Here is a 10,932-nt window from a genome sequence, read left to right as displayed (position 1 = left end):
AGCAGCCAGGGCTACAAATAGGCTACTTTTTCACCAGGTCTACATGCATCTGTTTAGATATGCTCTGAGGAATAGAGAACTGCTTTTTTGCTTGTCCAAATACAAACACTACTGGCAAACTCACTGGAGAATACATTAACTGTCCTATAACAATTTCTGTACTAAAACTCTGAAATACTGTGTATAATTTTGACCACCTCATCTCAAATATGTTATGTAAAAACCTAATTGAGGAGAAACTCCTCAATAAGACAGTTTTTCCCTGTATCTGATCTGAATAGAAGGAAACAAAACAGAAGTGAAGGGCTGACCTAGTAAGACTGCACACTTTCTTGGAATGTCCTTTTACTCTTGAATCATAAACCACAACAAAATGAGAAGTAAAGCAGCAGTAATTTTCCAATAACTAAGAGGAAACACATTTCTCACTGCAATGCCATAGGCAGTAATAAGATCCTCAGCATGCTAAATATTGTTATATGCACCTGCTCTTGGAATAAGTCACTTAATTGGGTGACAACTTCTCCATTCATGTCTCTACTGGGCTGGAAGAAGTGCTGAGGAGCAGGTTGGAGTAGAAAAATCAGTTAAGGCAGATAATTTTTTTTCAGACTACTTTACTAAATTAATGTCAGCGGTAGTTCACTATTTAAACACAGACCTAGAATAAACATTTTGTGTTCATTTTTATCACATGACATTCAAATATGGTATTTGTGGCTGGTATAGTGGAAACATTCCACATTGCATCTACGTGGTTGAACTCATTTAAATGATGCAACTAGCCTTTAGTCAGGAAAACTAAATTTATCACATGCAATAATAGGGGTGAAACTGAATAAGGAGAATCTTCTTTTTCTTCTCAAGATGTATGAGTGACTGAAGTCTTGTCAACCTGTCCGTACTAAAGAATGTCCACCATCCCAGGTGGTAGTGCAGTAGACACATCATCTGGCTTTATTGAATGAGTACAAGAATCCTTAAAAGAGAAGGAAGCCACCCTGTTTTCAAGCAAATAATTTTCCAAGCATCCTGGTTTCAGCTGGGTTAGAGTTAATTTTCTTCCTAGTAGCTGGCATAGCAAGGGATCTTCCCTTTCAGTTGCTTGCAGAGAGTGGTTCTGTCGTTTGAGGGATTTTGGCTAGGCAGGAGTGTCAGCTGTGAGAACTGGCCTCGGAAAAGCTGTTGAAAGAAGCCACGTGAGAAAGCTTGCGCTTGAGCATGTAAGAGCACAGTGGAATGGAAGGGATCAATGGTAGGGGACAGTGGAGCACAAGGTCAGGGAGTGGATTATCTATGCCATTGGAATATGTCTCCAATTCTACACAAGTCTCTTATTTAGCATTTCCTGTTGCCTTCATAAATGCCTAGTTAATAGAAAACATCAGACTTGGGGATTTTAGGCCATGTGAAAATTTATGTATGTGATAAGAAGGCAGTTTTCTCCTTAACATTAGCTCTGTTCCAAGTGGTTCAGCTGCTTTCACTGGCCAAGGAACAAGAAGAAGGTATAGGGAGAAGCGTGAAAGATTGGAAGAACAGGGCTGAGCATGCATTTGAGGATTTGGTCAAAAGCTGCCAGCTGCATATGTAGGCGCTACAGAGTTACCTTCAGTGCCTAAACAGCAGGTATTAGAAAGGGGACAGGGTGTTTTGGTGATAGTAGCACAATACCTGGTTGTTGGTCAAGAAATAAGAAGGAAATATCTCAGACCTGAATACTGCTAGGAGATTGGCATAGGAGACAGGTAGGATTTTGGAGAACAGAAGGTGAAAGGTATGATGTGATGCACCAAGCAGCATTAACTCCAGATCTTCATCTTACATTTCCAACACTATCTCTGAGCACTGGCTCTTGTCCAGTTCCTAGGCTTTCATTGCAAAGGGACCAGCTATAAACTGTGGCTCATGTAGAAAATACGCAACTGTGAAGTTGTCCTCTGTATTCTCATCCTGTGCTATGTTTAATTTGTGGCTTTTGGTCTTTCATTAAGGACCTTCTAGTTGGCTACATGGTACTGGGGTGTATTTTCATAGCTGCAGGCTTTTATGAGCTACAGTCTGGGCTGCAGCCTTGTTACCAGCAGCTAAACCTCTCAAACAGTGCTTTGTTATGAGATTTCTTTCCACCTCCTCCTCTCTTTACTTAACTTTCCTCATTATAGACCCAGAGAAGTTGTCTTGGTTTACTGGAAGTCATAATTTGGCCCATAGTTTGCCAGAATTTCTTTTGAGATCTCTTGAAGTGAGGCTGTAGTATTATCTATGTCTTTGGCTATGGAAAGTGTCTGTACTTGAGCTTCACTCCCCTTTCTACAGAAGGCAAATACATGTTTACACTGGTATTTGGCCACTTCCTCCACAGCCCCATGTTGTAGTCCTCTTTGTGGATAATATATTGTTGTATGGGCACACAACAGCCTGCAGGCACTTTAATTCCTATAGCCAACTCAGTTTATTCTCATTAATGACAGCTAGTGGTATAGACAAGGCTGAATTAGGACGCCTCCTGTTCCTTAAAATGGTAGTTATGAACAAGGGTTCCCTTTGTGGTTAGTTTCTATTAATTTTTTGCTACCACTGTAAAATCCACTTTTCCCATCCCAGAGTATGGGACACATCCTCTCCTACCAGACTATTACAATTAGGCTGATTCAAGACCCAAAACTCTGCCGTACGCTTTCTCATCAAAAACTGCTTTCCTTGTTACGAAGACTCTTTTTATAATCCCTGCTGGTACTATTCACCATTAACATGTCTTCCCAGTGTGGTGTTCCAAATTTTGCCAGTTGGTTGAGCGAGGGCAAGGGAATGCTTTAAATACTTGAACTATCCTTGGAGCAGCTACCAGTGAATACTCAATCCAGAGGGTCAAGAATGGACTCGGATGCCTTTCTGTAAACCAAATTTCCTGCACATTCCAGCTGTCAAGGCAGCCATTGGCCCCTTGAACCAGCTCTCAACTAAACATTTTTAATCATTCCCCCGAGCCCTTTTCAATAGCAGTTAACTTCTCCCAGGAAGGCTCAGTTACACTCTTTGCAAAGGAAATCATTAACAGGCTTGTTAGTTGTTTGTTGGGGTGTGTGTGTGGGAACAGTGTACAAAGACAGCATGGGGTACATTTCCTTTGGGAGCCACTAGAAAAAAAAAAAGAAAGTTTGGAAAATTCATTTGCAAAATTAGTGTTCTGGATCCCTGAACAGCAGATAGTTTGTTTTACTGCAGGATACTTTTTTTACTTCAGATAACTGAATAAACACAATGCTCACAATACCTCTTATCCATCTGTTGGATGCAAGTGTAACATGAGTATTGCTGTTTCTTTCCAGGGTAGTTTATCTGAACCCTGACTCAGTAGCATGTAATATGAAGACAAGTCATGTACTTCACGAGGCCACTCACGTGGGGAGGCAGGTTGTGAATTTCTCAAAGCCTGGGGTGCTTTCTGCACCCAGCCTTATGTACCTGTGCTGTCCCCAAAGGCAGACAGTCTACGGGTTACACCAGGCACCCAGCAGTGTTGGGACCCATCAAGAAATGTCCCAAGATTAGCAAGCTTCTACCGAATCTCGCCTCATGGTGATGCTGACCAGATGAGGCAGGGTAGTAGGTCCATCAGCATGACAGGTTACGTGCATTGAAGTTGCTACAAGAAGCAGAGAGACAGCAGTTTCCCTCTGAAAGCACAAGCTAGTCACTTAAGAGCTGTTTGGCCATACACTTCTGGCTAATCTATAGTTTGTCCTAGGAGCATTCTCAGGGCCGCTTTGTCCTAAAAGCATAGGAAGGGTCTATTTGTAGTTGATTGATCAAATGCTTAGATACCCAAATACTTGTTGGCATGTCTTGCTGAAGATAGTATAAGCCCATGGGCTCCAATCAATAAAAAAAAAATATCAGAGAATAACAGAATTGTTTAGGTTGGAAAAGACCTTTAAGATCATCAAGTCCAACCATTAACCCAGCACTGCCAAGTCCACCACTAAACCAGGTCCCTAAGCACAACACCTACACATCATCTAAATACCTCCAGGGATGGCGACTCAACCACTTCCCTGGGCAGCCTGTTCCAGTGCTTGACAAGCCTTTTAGTGAAGAAATTTTTCCTCCTATCCAATCTAAAGCTCCCCTGATGCAACCTGAGGCCGTTTCCTCTTGTCCTGTCACTTGTTACTTGGGTGAAGAGACTGACACCCACCTCACTACAACCACCTCTCAGGTAGTTGTAGAGTGTTAAGGTCTCCCCTCAGCCTCCTCTTTTCCAGACTTGTTGCATGGGGTTGTTGTGACTCAAGTGCAGGACCCGACACTTAACCTTGTTGAGCCTTATGCAATTGGCCCCATCCCATCGATCCAGCCTGTCCAGATCCCTCTGCAGAGCGTTCCTACCCTCAAGAACATAAACATTCCTACCCAACTTGGTGTCATCTGCGAACATACTGAGGGTGCGCTAGATCCCCTCATCAAGGTTGTTGATAAAGATATTAAACAGAACTGATCCCAGTACTGAGTCCTGGAGAACACCACTTGTGACCAGCCACCAACTGGATTTAACTCAATTCAAAACAGCTCTTTGGGCTCGGCCATCCAGCCAGTTTTTTACCAAGTGAGGAGTACACTCATCCAAGCCATGAGCAGGTGGTTTCTCCAGGAGAATGCTGTGGGAAATGGTGCCAAAGGCTTTGCTGAAGTCCAGGTAGACACCGTCCACAGCCTTTCCCTCATCCACTAGGCGGGTCACCTTCTCATAGAAGGAGATCAGGTTAGTTAAGCAGGACCTACCTTTCACAAACCCATGCTGGATGGGCCTGATTCCCTGGTGGTTCTGTACATGCCAAGTAATGGCACTCATGGTGATCTGTTCCATTACCTTTCCTGGCACCAAGGTCGGGCTGACAGGCCTGCAGATCCCCGGATCCTCCTTCCAACCCTTCTTGTATATGGACGTCACATTTGCTACCTCCAGTCAAATGGGACCTGCCCGGTTAGCCAGGGCTGCTGGTAAAGCATGGAAAGTGGCTTGGTGAGCACTTCCACCAGCTCCCACAGTACCTTTGGGTGGATCCCGTCCAGCCCCACAGACCTGTGTGTGTCTAAGTGGTGTAGCAGGTCACAAACCATTTTTTTTTGGATTAGAGGCCTCCGTTCTGCTCCCCGTCCCTGCCTTCCAGCTCAGGGGGCTGGGTACATGGAGAACAACTGGTCTTACTCTTAAAGACTGAAGCAAAGACGGCAGTCTTTGCTCATCTTTGCAGCATCTTTGCTCAGCCTTTTGCTCATCTTTGTCACTATGTTTCCCCCCACATCCAATAAAGGGTGGAGATTCTCCTTAGGTCTCCTTTTGTTGCTAATGTATTTATAAAAACATTTCGTACTGTCTTTTATGGCATAAAGGACTAAAGGCTTTTTAGTAGCCAGATTAGGTCTTCATGCCCTGAAGTTGACTTAGGTATGCTCACACTATATATGCTCTTGATGTCTCTTCCAGCACTTTATTTCTATGATTTTGTGTAGCAGAAAGGCATAATGAGCCAGTAGGTGCTTGGAAAAATATCTTTTTCCCACTGAAGTAGGCGACAGTTATAAATATCCTCCAGAGTCCACCACCACAGCAGTAGCAACTATATGATGACAGTAGTAGATATCTCAATAAGAGGAGATGAGTCAGGCTGCTTCTGTGAAAACAAATTTTCCTATAAACTCAATTTCATCAGCCCCTGACTTATATGTTGGGGGGAAACCCAACTTCTTTTCCACTGAAAAAAATGAGTTACCAGTGCTATAGCATCACAACTTGAAAGTTAAGCCCATTATCCAACAACTGATTGGTTTCCTGCTAACCATGAAACTGGTGATTCTGCATTCATTTTGGGAGACAATTACACACAAAAAATATATAGTAACAGTTTTAAAAGAAGACTAGATTACTGTTTTTAAACTGTTTTTCTTTTCTTCTTCCTTCTGTCTAATCCAAAGAAGAAATGAGGGCAGACTTCACGTTCACAGTAGGAAGAAGAAAAGACCAATGTCAATAAACCAAAAGAATTGAAGAATACTTATTTATTTGTATAACCTTTTTTTTCTGTTGGGCAGGATGCATCAGCTTTATTTAGGATTTCTGATTACTGACAAAGTGACTTACAATGCAGCTCTCAGTCTTTAAAAAAAGTCTATGGAGAAGTCCTTCACGTGCTCCCTCCCAGTTTTCTAATCCTTGCTATTCTATAGCCTATTTAATCATGTTTAGAAAAGAATAAACTGCAGAGGAATATTTCAATGCCACGTTGCCTTTGCCCATGGTATATAATCCTAGCAGATGGACATTGGCTCAGTCCAGACTCTAGGTCCAGAACTTTGATGTTAATACAAGCAGATCAGCCACATCTACCTGATTAAGTCTATGTGACATTTCGTGTCATGTACTACAGTGAACAGAATAAAATGTGAAAGCTATTGGAAAAAACACATTTCTAAAACAACACTGAAGGACAGGAAAAGCATTATTTTTTTGCTTACTGTAATATTAGATATTTTATTCTGGATTGTTAACATTTCTGTGTGTCACATGCAAAAGAACTCTTATTAATGGAAATCAAAACCCACAGCTAGGAAGAAACACTTTCCATCCAATTTTTGACTACTCCCAACTGAGGAACACGTCAGACACAATATAGCGTTGCAATTACAGAAGACTTTAAAAGATACTGGCAGATGTTTTGAGAGTTTGGCATTCTGTATCAATAAAAAAACAAATCTATGACAGTTTCCCATTAAGTCAGAACAATATAAGAACAGGACAGAATATTTTTGGCATACTTATATTCCATACCACACACCTTAGGCTACTGCTAAATAATTTTTCTTCTATTTTTCCTTGATGAGTTTCCCAGTAGTATTTTGACCTATTTATAATCAGGTACAGTTAGAATTCATTGACAGCTCTCTCCTGTGAAATTACATAAAAGGCTCAGGCCTTTAGTAATAACATTTTTTCCTGCATTGCCAATGAGTGTGAAATGAAAAACATGAGCCCTTAAGGGCCCTACCCTCCAGGGCATAGGGGAAATCCAGGGCCATGCAATGTAGCATCTCCATAGCTTCTAGCAAGCCGAGATCTCCTGAAACTACTGGTGCTATCATGAGTTCTTGTCAAGAAGATCAAAATAACAGTCAGCACTGTGTCTGGAAAGTGGACGAAGCTGACAGAGAGGAAGAGCTTGCTCTCCAATGATGAATTCCTACAGCAAATAAGTTCTGTCTGCATTAAGATAACTGTTAGAGTAATTGTTGGGATCAGAGGGGAATTACCCATGAGTATGATATGTTCTCCTATGTATAATTTTATGCTTTTATAGTCGTATACATCCGGGTATATGAGGTCCACCTAAGGCTTCCTCTTTGCTCTTGAGGATGTATCTCAGATCAGCCTTCACATTTTCCCCTTATTTTAATCTTGGAGAGATTCAGTTTTCCAAAGTCAGTTTATTGCATTGTTAACATGCACTTTTTCTCTTATTTGCCTGTAAAGGATTGGGGTGTGGCAGCAACAAAAGACTAGTTTGTGGGCCAATAATTTTGTGATAAGTTAATAAAATTTTGAGGAGCAGAATATATGTCCAGTATTGAACACAAATAGCTTTAAAACTCCAGAGGTTGTTATTCAATGCAGAACATTGCTAGAACTTTATTTTAGAGAAATTGCAAGTTGGATTCAGAGAGTCAATGTTAAGCTGAAAAGCATAAAGGGATTATGAAGTTATTGCTCATTTCACTAAGCTGGAAGAGAAGATGAACCTGTTGCCTGGAATAAGAGTACAGTTAATTTGTAAAATCATAGAATCATAAAATCTTTTAGGTTGGAAAGGACCTTTAAGGTCATTGAGTCCAACCACTAACCCAGCACTGCCAAGCCCACCACTAAACCATGTCCCTAAGCACCACATACGCACATCTTTTAAATACCTCCAGGGATGGTGACTCAACTCCTTCCCTGGGCAGCCTGTGCCAGGGCTTGACATGGTGAAGAAATTTGTCCTCCTATCCAGTCTACAGCTCCCCTGATGCAGCTTGAGGCCATTTCCTCTTGTCCTATCGCTTTTTACTTGGGTGAAAAGACTGATACTGACCTTGTTACAACCTTACAATGCAAGACTGAAGTGTGATTATGATTATGATTCCAAATTTTACTCCACTTCTCTCACTGTGTTTTTAATCTGGACACAGTCAGCCTTCCACTGGCTCACACACTGTTAACATGAGCAGGTATTATTTTTCCCAATATTTTTCACATTTCCTAATATTGTTCGCTGCTTTTCACGTCTCTGATATGTGAGCTGTCCAGTGCTCACACCCGGAGGACAACTCTTTAGGGGCATCACATTCCTGGTTTATGCCCTGTTATAAATGGGATAACGATCCCCAAACACTAGTAATCCACAAGACAGGAAAATAAAAGTCAACTCTCCTCTCAAACATGATGCATTGCTTTCATGCTGACACATTCATTTTGTATTAGAAGAAGAATTGGCCTATTTTGCTTAACAGCAATTCCTATTCACTGCTGTGCTCAGTTGCACTGAGAATTCAATATACTTGAACATGGACCTGAGTTTATTCAGTGTCTTCTGAGCAGTGAAGCTATCAAATGAATGAGTTAGTGCAGCCGAAGCTCTAGCTTTTATACAACCCATTATTTACTTGAGCAGATCTGCCGATTCCTGTCATTTGAAAGTTTAGCCTGGTGAGCAACTTAATTTTGTTTTAATACTGTTGCTGGTCAACACAAAAGCATCACCCAAACCCCTTATTTTGAATATACCTTATTTCTGTGTGCTTATGCTGTTTTTTTTTTTTAATTTTTCACACTTTCTGGTAAAGGAAGGAAAATCAACAGAGTAACTACTAGTTTACATCGCCTTTGAGTAATGCTGGAAGAAAGAATAACCATCTTCTAAATAAAAATGTTATTTCCCAATAACAGGCCTATCCTAATGCTGTTAAGAAACATGCATGAAAAACGTCCTCTGATTCTGAATGCCTACATATGTGCTGTTCCCACCCTGCACCGTGGCTGTTGACACAGAACCTAATGTGATCTGGAGCCAGAGCCTGTTGTTCTTTCCTGCAGTTACCCTGCGCTTTTATTTTCTCTTCCTTCATGAACAATGTGGGATTACCTCCATAATCAGTCCACTTCCCTTACAGTCCTGTTTCAAAATTCTTCATAGAGAGCTGAATGTCTTTATCTCCTAGAGGTGTCAGGGGTGAATAAGAAGGCTTTGTATTAAACATGCTGCTGACTAGACTGAAAGGTTGAACTTCTAACTAAAATTTTTCTCTCATAACCTCTTTTACAAAGCCTTGCTACTACTTTGGGAGGACAGTCTAATCGAGCCAACCTCCACAGCCCTGAACATTTGCCTTTTCTTTTTTTTTTTTGCAGAGGTGGGGGATGGAGTGTTTTTTGTTTTGGGGGTTAGTTTTGGGTTTTTGAAGAAGCAGAAAGAACAACGACTTTGTGGCAACCTTTTCTGTTGCAACTGCTTTGCTCACGGCAACTGGAGGTTGTGCGTTCAGGAGATGAGGTTGCAGTGGTGGGTCCACATTGCATTTGGGCAGTCAGGTCACAGAAGTTTTGGGTGTGGAAGGAGGCAGTGAAAGTCACCTATTGTGAAATAGTTCTCACAGTTTAGTGGTGTTGGATGACCTGTCTTTGAACATGCTTATTGCCTGGGAATCCTCATGACCTACTCAAGAGACTAACCAGTGGGACAAGAAAAAAATATGCCTGTGACAAAGTAATTATCAAGGTCTTCAAGGCCATTGTTTAATGTTCCTTCAAATAATGCATGAGGAAAAGTTTAAGCGTACCCAGACCTTTGCTTTTTGTGGGTTCCCAAACTGCATGGGAGCCAATGGCTGTGTGTACGCTGAAGTTCAGTGCAGACTTTTGCATTTTATAAACAAAGTTTTAGATACTCAGAAGCCCCTACAAGTAGAAAGGAAAGGGGACTGTGAAAATATTTTAACTTTGAAGCTGCAGTAGCCCCAGTGGAAGGTATTGTTTAGACTGTAGGAGAGTTTTCAGTGAGTTATCTGCTCATCATTGAGCATATGAATGTCTTTCTGCATTGGAGGTGGCATGGCAAGGCACAGAAACTCTTGAAAGCTGCCTCCACAAGTGCTGTCTAAGGGATGAAGAACTGGTGCATATTTCTAGCAAGTCACACTGCTGTAGAAACATGAATGGGTAGAAATACCCTCAGAGAAGTGTAGCTGTTACAGGACCATGATGAGACCTGGTCTGAGGTACTGAACACCGTTTGGTGTTCTCTACATTCAGGGGAGAATCCATTATCTGAGACAAGGCAGCCAAGGGAGTTTCATGTCTTAAGGACGAGGGTCCTTCACTTGTCTTTATGTGTTTACATCCAAGTTGAAGTTATCTGAGCAACATAAGCTTCTTCTGTCACCGGTAAGGCCGAGAGAATATGAGGATACTTCCAGAGAGCAATTCATTCCACCTGACTTTAAAAGCACTCTCTGGATTAGATCTGAGTCTCTAAAATTTACATACTAAGCGAGAGCCAGAAAGTCCTACCATTAATTTTAAGTACATGACATATATCGCTGCCTGTGAAATATGCAGTGACTAACTAAATATCAGGAATGAAGAAACAAAGTTAAGGGCAAAATTGGTACAAGAGCAGATAAAATAAACTTGTTCTGAATGAGTTGGCCCAGAAATTAAAAGCTTTTATGCCAGCTGAATGAGTAAGGCTCCAAATAATTTTTAAAAAAAAGGGTTGGGACACACACCTTAATTATTTTTGACAGACCAGGAGGAAGTTTGCTGTATTTATGGGCATGGTTACACGCCATGGTTTCATCATAAGAATGACTGACAGGGCTGAATAACCTGGGGGGTGG

Source organism: Phalacrocorax aristotelis, chromosome 4 (assembly GCF_949628215.1).
Source record: "Phalacrocorax aristotelis chromosome 4, bGulAri2.1, whole genome shotgun sequence".
Classification (NCBI taxonomy): Eukaryota; Metazoa; Chordata; class Aves; order Suliformes; family Phalacrocoracidae; genus Phalacrocorax; species Phalacrocorax aristotelis.
Note: the sequence above shows the minus strand (reverse complement) of the source record.